The 13797-nt window shown below is 43.3% G+C and overlaps 1 protein-coding gene and 1 pseudogene across 1 annotated transcript in view; both read right to left on the bottom strand.

The window, feature by feature from the left end:
• The window catches only part of LOC117359088, a 41633-nt pseudogene extending 31656 nt beyond the window's left edge, over nucleotides 1–9977 (bottom strand).
• Nucleotides 1–13797, bottom strand: part of C4H10orf90 (chromosome 4 C10orf90 homolog) — a 374134-nt gene that overhangs the window by 86912 nt on the left and 273425 nt on the right. The window lies entirely within an intron of this gene.

Here is a 13797-nt window from a genome sequence, read left to right as displayed (position 1 = left end):
GGCGCAGGGCCCCTGCGAGCCGACGGTCCACCACTGCACAGGGAGCCAGGCGGAGAGAGGGCAGTTAAGCGCAGTGCCTGCGCGGAAGGATGCAGCTCGGGCGACTTCGTTGTGTGAAACGAAGTTCGTTGTGGGAAGCAAGACATGAAGTTCATTGTGCGCAGCGTTCGCTGTGCGAGGCGTTCGTTATGCGAGGCACCACTGTACCACCAAAATGGTTTACATAAGCCATACAGGTACATTCTCTGTCCCTAGTGAACTCAGAATCTAAGATTATTGTACGTGATGCAATGGAGGGTTAGGTTCACATGGAATCAAACCTGGTTTCCCTGGTTTTCAACCCACTGCACTAACTGACCTTAACCTATCCTAACCTGACTTGCCCTATGCCCAGAGGATGTGGGAACTCCATGCCAATGTTGGTTTTGCTTTACCTCTTGTCTGGTATCTTGAGGTATTCCTGCCAATGTTGAGAAGAACATAAGAATAGCCTTACTGGGTCAGTAGCCCATCTTCATGGTGGCCAATTTTTGCCAGTACTTGCCAAAAACCCAAATAGTGGCAACATTCCATGCTACCAATACAGGGCAACAGTGGCTTCCCCCACGTCTTTCTCAATAACAGACTATGGACTTTTCCTCCAGGAAATGGTCCAAACCTTTCTTAAAACCAGCTATGTTAACTGCTCTTACCACAACCTCTGGCAACAGAATCCAGAGCTTAACTACCGTGTTTCCCCGATGGTAAGACACTGTCTTATTTTTTTTGGAAGGCCAAAATATGCTCTAGGGCTTATTTTCGGGGGGATGCCTTATTTACCCTTTCAATGTCTTTCCACCCTCCCTCCACTCCGGCCCAGCCCAGTATGAAATATTTCCTTTTGTTTCCCTCCCCTCTCTCTTCTCCTCCCTCACCCACGAGTCCTGCATCTGGCCCTCTCCCTTCTACCTGCACCTGGCAACATCCCCCTGCTCCGCGGCTCTCTTCAGCAACTCGTCAGCAGCGGTGATCAAGACAAGCTGCCGACATCGAGGCCTTCCCTCTACGAGTCCCGCCTTTGTGGAAAAAGGAAGTTGAAACAAGCGGGACTCGCAGAGGGTAGGCCCCGACGTCAGAAGCTTGTGTCGATCGCTGCTGCTGAGTTGCCGAAGAGAGCCGCGGAGCAGGGGATGTGGCCGGAAGCAGGTAGAAGGGAGAGGGAGATAGGAAGGCTGTAGATCTCCGGAGCATGACACCGACCCCGGCCAGGATGATTTCTTTTTCAGGCATGCAACTTACAAGTCCGGCGTCGCGGCGGGAAATAGCCATGCTGAGCAGTGAGCTCAGCACTACACAGATGAAAGCCTTGCTTGCTGATTGGTCCGGCGGCCGTCGGGGCCTACCCTCTGCGAGTCCCGCTTGTTTCAACTTCCTTTTTCCACAAAGGCGGGACTCGTAGAGGGAAGGCCTCGATGTCGGCAGCTTGTCTTGATCACCGCTGCTGACGAGTTGCTGAAGAGAGCCGCGGAGCAGGGGGATGTTGCCAGGTGCAGGTAGAAGGGAGAGGGCCAAATGGCCGGTGTGCTGATACTGAGCAAAGTTTCTTTTCCCCTAGTGTAATCTGGTTAGGTGAAACAGAAGTGCCCATGTCGGGAGTAGGATATGAAAACTGTAGCCTTTGTGATATCTAAAGAGATTAAGTTAAGCAACTTTGCTATAAAATAGTGATTTATAATCAAGATGGATCTTGGAATGCCTTGTATGGATACACTATGAATAGTTCATCGATGATAAAAAAAAAAAAAAAAGCCTTATTGAAGTGTATTGTTAATAATAATAATAATTTATTCTTATATACCGCCATACCAAAAAAAGTTCTAGGCGGTTCACAACAAACTGGGCAAGTACATAAAATACAGATGAAATACAACAGAATGGAATAAGAGAAACTTAACAATAATGAGTGGAATGCATTTACAATATAATGCGGATAAAATACATTAAAAAATAAAAAGAATGCTGATATGAATAAAATATCAGCTGAATCTAAACTAATTAACAGTTTAAAAAAGAATGCAGTTAAAAAACTAACCTAACCGGCAAAGTTGATGCATGTAATACAGATAAAAATACATCAAATAGAACTAAAAAGACTTGTTAAAAAATAGCAGTGCGTTAAGATACCAACCTATTTTGTGGTATAGACCTTTGACTGTATGCTTACTTGATCTCTTTGTATGCTTACTTGATCTCTCTTTTTCTTATTCCTATTACTACTCAATATGATTACTTTGGACATTCCTTCTGTTGTTCTATTTTCCGATATGCTAGCTCTCTGTTTGATTTGGCATAATTACTGTCTGTAATGCTTATTGCTCGCAATGATATTGAAATTGTACTGATTTGTCACATAATTTTTCTCTTCCCTCTTATATCCTCGTTCTTTACTGATAGCTGATGCATTTACGTATGATTGCTGTATTTTACTTTTGATTGTTTTCCTCTGCCCGACCCCTACTCTCATGCAATGTGGTATACTTGATGGTGTCTTTCTTTTTTGATTACTTCCGAAGTTCTCGGAAGCTTCTCGTATTTTTGTTTTTTCTGTATTGCTATTGTTTATAAAACCAATAAAATTATTGGAACTTAAAAAAAAAAAAAAAGATACCAACCTATCAAAAAGTTGTGCCTTTAACAATTTTCTAAAATCAAAATAGGGAAGAAACCTCTAGAATGATTTTTCCAAGCCAGGAATTCAGTTTAGCGGCTTGAAATGAGAGGGTTCTCTTGAGGAACTTCTTATAGCGACAGGATTTTATGGAAGGAGAACTAAACAAGTGTACTCTGCGTGGGATCTTATTAGCGTGACTCAAGGAAAAAATGAGGCACAAGGTAACCTGGTGACAATCCAGAAACTGATTTATAACAAATACAAGAAAATTTAAATAAAATTCTAGACTCTATCGGTAACCAATGGAGTTTCAAATAAAAAGGAGTAATATGCTCCCATTTTTTTAAACCAAAAATGAGGCGAACAGCAGTAGTCTGAATCACTCAGTTTTTTAAAGAATTTTCTTGTAAGCACCTAAGGGCTCCTTTTATCAAGCCGCGCTGACAGGGTTAACGCGTGTGACTTTTCATCACGCGTTAACCCCCGCGCTGGCTAAAAACTACTGCCTGCTCAAGAGGAGGCGGTAGCGGCTGGCGCGGCCGGCGGTTTAGCGTGTGGTATTACTCGCGTTAAACCGCTAGCGCGCGGCTTCATAAAAGGAGCCCTAAATATATAATGTTGCAGTAATCAAGAATGCTTAAAATAGAAGACTGTGCCCATAAACGAAATGAAGTTTCATCAAAATACTTCTTAATGGTACGAAGCTTCCAAAGTACAGAAATGCATTTCTTAAACAATAAATCAGTATGATGTTCCAGTGTAAGATGTTTATTCAAGGTCACACCCAATTTAGACAAAGAAAAATTGAAAATTGAATGTGAGTCACTGTACATGTCATATGGAGATTTTTTCATACTTATGATATGGGCTTTATATGATTTATTGTAAATCGAGAAGCCACACATATTGAGGTCTGTTTTTCGCCACTGTATGTGCTTGTTCTGAGTGAATGTATGTTCCAATAAGCCCTCAATACAGGAGGGAAGGTGTGGTTTACTGGGTTCATAGACAACACCGCGAAAGACAAAGGCGCGTGCCGAAGAAAATTACAGTTTTTAGGGGCTCCGACGGGGGGTTTGTTGAGGAACCCCCCCCACACTTTACTTAATAGACATCGCGCCGGCGTTATGGGGGGTTTGGGGGGTTGTAACCCTCCACATTTTACTGTAAACTTAACTTTTTCCCTAAAAACAGGGAAAAAGTTAAGTTTTCAGTAAAATGTGGGGGGTTACAACCCCCCACACACCCCACAACGCCCCCACAACACGGCGCGATGTCTATTAAGTAAAGTGGGGGGTTCCCCCCACACCCCCCCCGTCTGAGCCCTAAAAACAGTAATTTTGAGCGGTGCGCGCCTCTGCGCTGCACTCAATTGTCTGGGCGCGCCTTTGTCCCGGCGTGCTTTTCACCTGACACCGGTTTACTGGTAGAGCTGCTGCCTCTGCATCAAATCACAGTTCTGCTCCTTGTGACCCTGGGCAAATCACCTAATCCTCCAGGGCTCACCGCTTTGAATGCCAAAGCCACATAAAGGCAGTATACAAGTCTCTCATTCCCATTTTATGAGACTGTATGCTAAAATATTTTAACTTCTGATAAAAATAATCCGTACTTACGGTAGCCCATGTTGATAACTTTCCCCTTCTAGTCTTCCCCCATGAGGAAAGAGAAAAAGTTTGAATACCAATGAAAATGTTTCAAGCTGGACAAAAAAATGCCACTTGCCAGTACCTGGATACCTGAAGGAAACGTTTACAAGATGACTGCCATCACCTGTGTGCTAATTTAAACATGTTTAGATATTTTATGGTAAAACATTTTTCTATTTGACATTTGAGAATAATTTAAGAAATAACAATCGAGCTCAGAATCTTATGATGGTTTCCGTGAAGTCTCTAAAGGAGCTCTTACTGTCTCATTATAAACTGAGGCTTCAGCCGAAAGAAATGATTTCAAAGCAAATCCGTGGAGACCCCGTGACATTGTAATTCTAACACAAGATTAAGATGGCAAAATCATTTATATTCAAATTGATAGATGCGCCACTAAAATGCCATTATAACATGAGAATGAGATGACAAAATAATTCCCAGGCAATTCTATGGAGAATCAGTTATGATGTCAAAACAAAAGTCTTTGGGACATGCAATCCTACTATTAAATCAAAAGAAATGAAACACAGAAAACAAGATTCAATCAGGCCACTTTAAAATTTAAATAAAAGCCCAGAAAAAATATAGGAATTCTGAGTTGAGGATTACATTTTTGTTGTTGTTGCATAAAAGCCTTGCATATTTAGGGTTTTATTTTTAATAGGATGGTTATGTGAGAAGTCTAAAAGGTACTTATTTTAAGCCTACTTTATAAAGGCACATACATCACAACTAGAGAAAGGCACAGGGACAAATTTTTCCCCGTCCCCGTGGGGACTCATTTTCCCGTCCTGTCCCCGCAAGTTCTTTTCCTGTCCCTGCCCCATTCCTGCAAGCTCCGTCCTCATCTGCACAAGCCTCAAATACTTTAAAATCATAAGTAGCAACATTCTAGAGCTCAGATTGTGATGTCATAATGCCTCATTCCACCAATTTCTAAGCTCCGTCCTCATCTGCACAAGCCTCAGACACTTTAAAATCTTTCTTGTTAATATCCTGTGTTCCCCTTTTAGGGAACACTCTCATTGTTGCTATTGTATTTTCTTATAAAATCAATAAAATTCTTTGAACTAAAATCATAAGTAGCAACATTCTAGAGCTCAGATTGTGATGTCATAATGCCTCATTCCACCAATGCCTAAGCTCCGTCTTCATCTGCACAAGCCTCAAACACTTTAAAATCATAAGTAACAACATTCTAGAGCTCAGATTGTGATGTCATAATGCCTCATTCCACCAATTTCTAAGCTCCGTCCTCATCTGCACAAGCCTCAAACACTTTAAAATCTTTCTTGTTAATATCCTGTGTTCCCCTTTTAGGGAACACTCTCATTGTTGCTATTGTATTTTCTTATAAAATCAATAAAATTCTTTGAACTAAAATCATAAGTAACAACATTCTAGAGCTCAGATTGTGATGTCATAATGCCTCATTCCACCAATGCCTAAGCTCCGTCTTCATCTGCACAAGCCTCAAACACTTTAAAATCATAAGTAACAACATTCTAGAGCTCAGATTGTGATGTCATAATGCCTCATTCCACCAATGCCTAAGCTCTGCCCTCATCTTCACAAGCCTCAAACACTTTAAAATCATAAGTGTCCGAGGCTTGTGCGGTTAAGGCAGAGCTAACAGGAATGGGGTGAGACAGCGAGAAAACCCGCGGGGACAGGACAGGGAAATTGAATTCCTGCGGCAACGGGGACAAATTTGTCCCCGTGTCATTCTCTAATCACAACTCTACTCCTGCTTTATCCAGATTGTGCTCCTGGGAACACCTATACATGACATACCATCTTGTTTAGGGGCAATTGTAGGTGTCTCCTGGTAGATGCATTCATGCTGTGGACTAAGCATCAATTCTATAACAGCATCAGTATGCTGAAATGCCTTTACGGATTATTAGCATAAACATAGCTTAGAAGAGGGTCACAGTTCATTAAATGACCGAAAAGCACAACAGGAGCTCCAACTATGGGGCAATCAAGCAGAACTTTGCTGCTGGACCCGACGCGGGCCGTGTTTTGGCATGAACCGCACCCGTCAGGGATCATACAGTATAAAAAGGTGCTCACATACAAAACAGTAGGAAAACTCCCAGTTAAGTCGGATGGTAGAGCTACTGTTTTATACGTAAGCACCCTTAAACACTGTATGACCCCCCTGACGCAGGCATTTCATGCCCCAAAAAAAAAAATGGCCTGTGTCATGTCTAACAATAAAGTTCAGCTTGATTGCCCCATAGTTGTAAGGCTTGTCATACTAGCAGAAACCGAAGTTGATGCACCTATATTTAGCACCACCATTTATGCCAGGTCGGCGGCAGGTATCAATGGGGGGTACCAAGTGTGCCATGTAAAATATGTACCGTATTTGCCGGCGTATAAGACGACTGGGCGTATAAGATGACCCCCCAACTTTTACAGTTAAAATATAGAGTTTGTTATATACTCGCCATATAAGACTACCCCTTCTTCCGATTCGCGACCCCCCCCCCCCCAAGCCGGCAAAAACAGCTTTGCACCGCAGGCCCAGCCGCCCAAGACGAGTCGGAGGCCCCTACCCGCCGCATCCTGCACGTGGGCAGACTCAGCACAAACGCTGCTGATGGCCCCAATCGACACGCTGACCTCTCCGCGCACGCTGATCATCTTCTCTCTGCCTGCACTTTCCCCGCGGCCCTCTTCGGCGACTCAGCAGGGGCAGCGATCAAGACAGGCTGCAAACGTCGGGACCTTCCCTCTCTGAGTCCCGCCTATTTTGTTTCAACTTCCTGTTTCCGCATAGGCGAGACTCACAGAGGGAATGACCGCCTGTCTTGATCGCCCGAGGCTGGGAGGAACAGAAGATTTCTGCAAACACCATCAGGGCAGAAAATTTAACGGGTCCATGTCGCCAGTCCTGTGCGGACCGGCAGGAATTTTCTGCGGATCGGCACCGGTCCGCGGACCGGCGGTTGAAGAACTGTGATGTAAACAGTACCCGGCGTATAAGACGACCCCCGACTTTGGGGAGGATTTTAAGGTACTGAAAAGTCGTCTTATACGCCAGCAAATACGGTACTTATTTTTAGAAGCTCATGTTTTCTTTTAGGCATCTGAAAACTGGCCTATTACATGGATGTCCAAATCTCAATTATATAAAACCAGGATACGGACATCTCACACGGCAGTACCTCTAGATAATAAAAGGGGCATTTTTTTGGGCGGGACTCAGAAAGGGGCAACTCTAGTCACAGAAGGGAAGAGAAGCCCATGTCTAAACAGATGAATATTCACTATTAGACCGGATGCCTCTAGGCTACAGAAAGGTGCTCTGATTAGGGCACATTTTATTTATTCAATTTTCTATCCTGTTTACCTGAATTCATTTGGGTACTCAAGCATTTTTCCCTGTCTGTCCAATCTATCTAATGGACGTGGGGGCAATGGAGGGTTTAAGTGACTTGCCCAGGGTCCCAAGGAAAGGGGGGAGGGGTTGGGACTTGTATACCGCCTTTTAGAAGTTTTACAGCCACACTCAAAGCGGCTTACATACAGGTACACTTCTCCCTCCGTATTCGCGGTGGATGCAGGTGGAACATAGCCGCGAATATGGCAAAACCGCGAATCACTTTTCAGATGTTATTCGGGGTTTTTTTTGTAACAGCCGGCGTTTTTTGTTATTAAAACCGCAAATAACTTTTCAGCTGTTGTTCGTGGTTTTTGGGAACGGCCACTATTATTACGATTAAAATCCGCAAAGCTTTTGGCAGCTTTTAAGGCTTTAAGCAGGCAAGCAGCGATTCCCAAAGCTTTTAACAGGCAAGCAGCGATTTTCTGGGTAATAGCGATTTTCTCCATTCATGCTGGGGAGCAGCATTTCTCTCTATGGATGCTGGGAAGTAGCGATTTTCAGGGTGAAAGATTTGAAGCTTCGATTTTATGGGGGAAAGCATGGAAGCAGAGTGAATGTTGGTGAACGTTAAACCTTTTTTTACAGCTTAGTAAAAGGAAAGGAACTTTAATCATGATGTAATTTTGGGGGGCAGAGACAGCCTGCAAAAAAATTGCGAATAAGTGAAACCGCGAGTGCCGAAACCGCAAATACGGAGGGAGAAGTGTACTTCAAGCATTTTCCTTTCTGTCCCGGAGCAGTGGAGGATTAAGTGACTTGCCCAGGGTTACAAGGAACAGCATGGGTTTGAACCCACAACCTTCGGGGTGCTGAGGATGTAGCTTTAACCACTGCGTCACACTCTCCTGAATCGCCCAGCGGTTGCTGCCTTCTTCCTCTTCCCCGAACGTGAAATCAGCACTCCAAGACTTTTCCCTTGTACGTGTATCTCTCAGTCCTACTAAAAATGAGCACTACAGGCTAGATTTACTAAAAGGTGTTATCACATGTTTGAAAGGCTGTCCTAAATGTTGCTGTACAGCGTAACAGATAGTGGTTGAATATTGTTTCCTATCGGTACAGCATCAGTACTCTCTGTTGCACGATGTATATTCAGCAGCACTGCCTCTGCAAATTGTACTGCTGAATATATAAAATATTTAAATGCTGGAGCTGGCATTCGGTGTTGAAATGCTGACATGAGCATGCAATGCAGGTGCTAATTAAATAGCGCTTAAGAAGAGAGCTGCATGGATAAGTGTAAGGCAGTGGCTCCCAAACCTGTCCTGGGGGACTCCCAGCCAGATATCCCTAATGAATATGCATGAGAGAGATTTGCATACCTGTCACTTCCATTATATGCAAATCTCTCTCATGCATATTCATTAGGGATATCTGGAAAACCTGACTGGCTGGGGGTCCCCCAGGACAGATTTGGGAACCACTGGGGTAAGGTGATGCATGTCGGTAACAAAAATCTTATACACGAATACAGGATGTCTGGTGCAGTACTCAGAAAGACCCCCCAGGAAAGAGACTTGGGAGTACTGGTCGACAAGTTGATGAAGCCGCGCAGCGGCTTTAAAAAAGGCGAACAGAATGCTAGGAATGATTAAGAAGGGGATCACGAACTGATCGGAGAAAGTGTTCATGTCGCTGTTACCGGGCCATGGTATGCCCTCACCTGGAATACTGCGTCCAGCACTGGTCGCCGTACATGAAGAAGGACACGGTACTGCTCGAAAGGGTCCAGAGAAGAGCGACTAAAATGGTTAAGGGGCTGGAGGAGTTGCCGTACAGGGAGAGATTAGAGAAAATTGGCACTCGGCACTTGTTGCCTCCCACCTACTCTCAATACCTTGCAAGTATTACACAGACACGCTGTTCTTCGACACTATGTGGATTTATTAATGGCTGCAGCCGTAAATGCCCTACTACAACATCATCTACAAACAGCAAATACCAACATACCAAAAACTTTCACCATGCACAATGTATATCATCATATACATTTGCCTGAACATTTTATATATATACCATAGGCACATCATCATATTGCTGCATCTCAGTCTTTACATCCATCAACTGATCCGTGTCCTGCCCAGCGTCTCTGGCTGGGCCACCGTTGTTCTCATGGGAGAGCCATCCAAGCTGTCCCGCCTTCTCCCCATCCCGTTCAAGGAGGGGCCCTCCACCTATGAAGTCATGTCACACGGCTTCCACGCCGTCCAAGCCGGGAGACAAGCAAACCTCTGAGTGCTTACCTCACTTGCTTCTGCAAGGCTATATGTCGCCACATCTTTTGCTATCAACAATTGTAACGGAGTGTTCTTTCTTATCTGTATGCTGTGCCTATGACCATTCTAGGATTCTTTCCGCGGTTGTTGCATCTACGGCTGCGACTGGTTTCCTATGGGGTGGGAGGGCGAGAATGCGGCGACGCTGCCATGGCGAAGGCCGAACTGCGGCTTCCGCTACAGTTTGGGTCGCCTCCCCTCGCTTACCCTGCCCCCTGTGCTTACATCCCTGCCCCTGATTGCCCCCCCCCTTCCTGGCCCTTTTTCTCTCTTCACTGATTTTCCTCTCCCCCTTCCTACTTCCCTTTCCCTTCCCCCCCCCCTAGGCTACGGCCTTGGCCATTTTGTCGCCGATGCCCCCTATACAGTGGGGGCTTGTCCTGAAACTGGGCCTCTTCTCTCTTGAAAAGAGGAGACTGAAAGGGGACATGATCGAAACATTCAAGATAATGAAGGGAATAGACTTAATAGATAGAGACAGATTGTTCAACCTCTCCAAGGTAGAGAGAACGAGAGGGCACTCTCTAAAGTTAAAAGGGGATCGATTCCGTACAAACGTAAAGAAGTTCTTCTTCACCCAGAGAGTGGTGGAAAACTGGAACGCTCTTCTGGAGGCTGTTATAGGGGAAAACACCCTCCAGGGATTCAAGACAAAGTTAGACAAGTTCCTACTGAACCAGAACGTACGCAGGTAGGGCTAGTCTCAGTTAGAGCACTGGTCTTTGACCAAAGGGCCACCGCGTGAGCGGACTGCTGGGCACGATGGACCACTGCTCTGACCCAGCAGCGGCGATTCTTATGTTCTAGACAATTAAGTTAATTAATATATAGTAAAGATCTCCATCTCGGTGTAGAAGTCAGCATTAAATCATAAATAATATATCAGCACATATCTATAAGCTCCATATAGCCTACCTTTTTTTTTCCCCAGTACTCTGATAATGGCAGGAGGTCTTGTTGAACACCAAAACCCAATTTCCAGAGATCCATAGCGATCTCTGCTTCTCAAAAATAGCTTATTTCTTTCAAGTGAGAAAGAAATGCATGAGTTATTAAAGCCTGACTGTTTACATAGGCATCTTCACACTAGCTTGTTCGAGCTGTGGATTATGTGGAAATTATAAAAAAAACATATAGTAACATAGTAGATGACGGCAGATAAAGACCCGAATGGTCCATCCAGTCTGCCCAACCTGATTCAATTTAAATTTTTTAATTTTTTTCTTCTTAGCTATTTCTGGGCAAGAATCCAAAGCTTTACCCGGTACTGTGCTTGGGTTCCAACTGCCGAAATCTCTGTTAAGACTTACTCCAGCCCATCTACACCCTCCCAGCCATTGAAGCCTTCCCCTGCCCATCCTCCTCCAAACGGCCATGCACAGACACAGACCGTACAAGTCTGCCCAGTATTATTTCATTGTTTTGTTTGCTGCAAGTTTTAATTACATTGCTATTTTACGAGGGGGCCGCTGAAAAGTTCTCAGCCCAACCCACAAAGTTGGAGCAGTCTCTGTCGAGGGCTATACAAGTAGTCCAGCCATTGTCCCCTTAATTCGTGCCGTTGGAAAAATATGGAGTGAAAAAGTAGAAAATTGCTGGACCGTGGGCTCCTTTTACAAAGGTGCGCTAGCGTTTTTTAGAGCACGCACCGGATTAGCGCGCGCTAGCCCAAAAACTATGACCTGCTCAAGAGGAGGTGGTAGCGGCTAGCGCGCACGGCATTTTCGCACGTGCTATTCCGCGCGCTAAGTCCCTAACGCACTTTCTGAAAAAGGTCTCGATGGAGACTGGCCCAGCTTTGTTGATAACTTTTCAGTGGCTCCCAGTAATTGTACATAATTTGACATTGGCTTGAAAATGAAAAGGCAGGCTACCAAGTATAAATGAAAAAAAAATAAAATAAAATAGCCAGAAGCACAGCCCAACCTTGGTTTATAGGGACTGGAGGGGTACTGAAAAGTTGCTTGTCAGTGTCTTTACAGCCTCAGATAACAAAAAAACGGAAGAAAGTAATTTTAACGCAAACATTTTTACAATCAGACATAAATGTGAATGTTGTGACTTGATTTAGGTGTGAGATAAGTTGATTTTTTTCATCTATCTTTAAATGCTTTAACTCTATTTTGCACCGCACAGAGCCAGTTTTGAAATTTCAGGGGTGGGGTTTTTTTTTTTTTTATGTCAATGAGGTTTAGCCTGAACACCTTAAATCCCATCTGTGGATGGTGGGAGGGTTTGTTGTCCGAGGCTTTCTCCTCCCCTGATATATTAGTTCTGGCCTGTGTATAAGCACTGTTCCTTTACCTTGCACTGTCCTTGTGAAAACGTGATTGACTGATACTACTGGATTTTCACTCTATCTGTGTTATTTTTGTTGTGACTTGATTTAGGGCCAGCTTTACTACAGCTTCCGCCATGCCCATCCCTGCCTCACCATTGTGCCTTTTTGGAAAAAAAAAAAATAGCCTGATAAATTGGGACCTTTGGAGCTTTCAGGTTATGAAATTTAAAGCATTTATTAAAATGTGTCGGGCAATGCAATATTGCTCTGCCATGAAAATTTTCACCTTCAATCAGTCAAACAATTCAAGCTGAAATATTCAGTTATTGAAAGCCATTACTTTTATAGTGAGAAAATGATAGTCTATGATGGTTCTCGGTAATAATGCTTTAAAACCTAAAGAATGGCTTTTGTCTGTGCTAGTTGTTATGATGTTAGGCAAAGGAAGAAATCACCCATGGCATTATACTTTTAGGGCCTTGTTCAGTCGGGATCTTAAGGTGTCCTAAACAGTTGACAAAAATAAAAGAGCACACATGGCCTTAACTAATGAAACTGAAACTCTTTTTAACTGACATAATCACCACGAGCTTCAAACATTAAAGGAGGCATATTATTAAGAAACCAAAAGATCCTCAGATATACGATTAGTTGCCAGGAATGCAGTAAGGTATGAGGGGGTAAAAGAAAACATGTTTAAAGGATTGATACCTTTAAGATACCCAAGGGAATCTTAAAAAGATGGCGACTTCAATTATTATTATTAATATAAACTGAACTTGATTGGGGGGGGGGGGGGGTAGAAGACACTGAAGTTAATGCTTTGATTGGTAGGAGTCGGAAATATTTTTTTTTTCCTACCGCCAGCTTTATGCCAAGATATGACAGGTCATGTCCGGGTGCAGGCATTGACAATCTCAGGATGTGCAGCCAGTCAGCATTTATCCAGATAAAATCCAAAATTCAACTCTTAATCAGATAAGGTAAATATAACATAACATAAAGATCCCATCAGGTGACGCAGTATTATCATAAACTGTACTGGTTGCCAATAGAGGTAAGAGTGATTTTTTAAGTTTGGCAGTATCTGTTTCAAGGCTCTCAGTGGGTTATTACCAAGTTATCGCATGGATCATTTTATATTTGCCAATAGAAAACATCTATGTGATCTTCGGCTCTTTGATTTTCCTTCTGTAAAAGGATGTGTGTATAAAACGCTTCTTTAGTAATATCTTAGCGTATCAGACATCATTATGGGATAAACAAATTAGTATGTATCTTTCTATCTCTACTTCTTATTTGACCTTTAGAAAATTTATGGAGACTGATCTATTTGGTAAATATTTTAATTAATTAATTGTGTTTATACCATGTATACTTGTATTTTAATTTTTGTTAACTGCACAGAACCGCACGGTTGCTGTGGTATATAGTCTAAGAAATTTTGTTATGTTATAAGTTAAACAAGAACAAAAACACTGGAGAGGATGATGTTCAAGATGCAGGCTTTTATTTAAAAATACAATCCTAAAATCCACTTG

Source organism: Geotrypetes seraphini, chromosome 4 (assembly GCF_902459505.1).
Source record: "Geotrypetes seraphini chromosome 4, aGeoSer1.1, whole genome shotgun sequence".
Classification (NCBI taxonomy): domain Eukaryota; kingdom Metazoa; phylum Chordata; class Amphibia; order Gymnophiona; family Dermophiidae; genus Geotrypetes; species Geotrypetes seraphini.
This window is presented reverse-complemented; position numbering and strand designations above follow the sequence as displayed.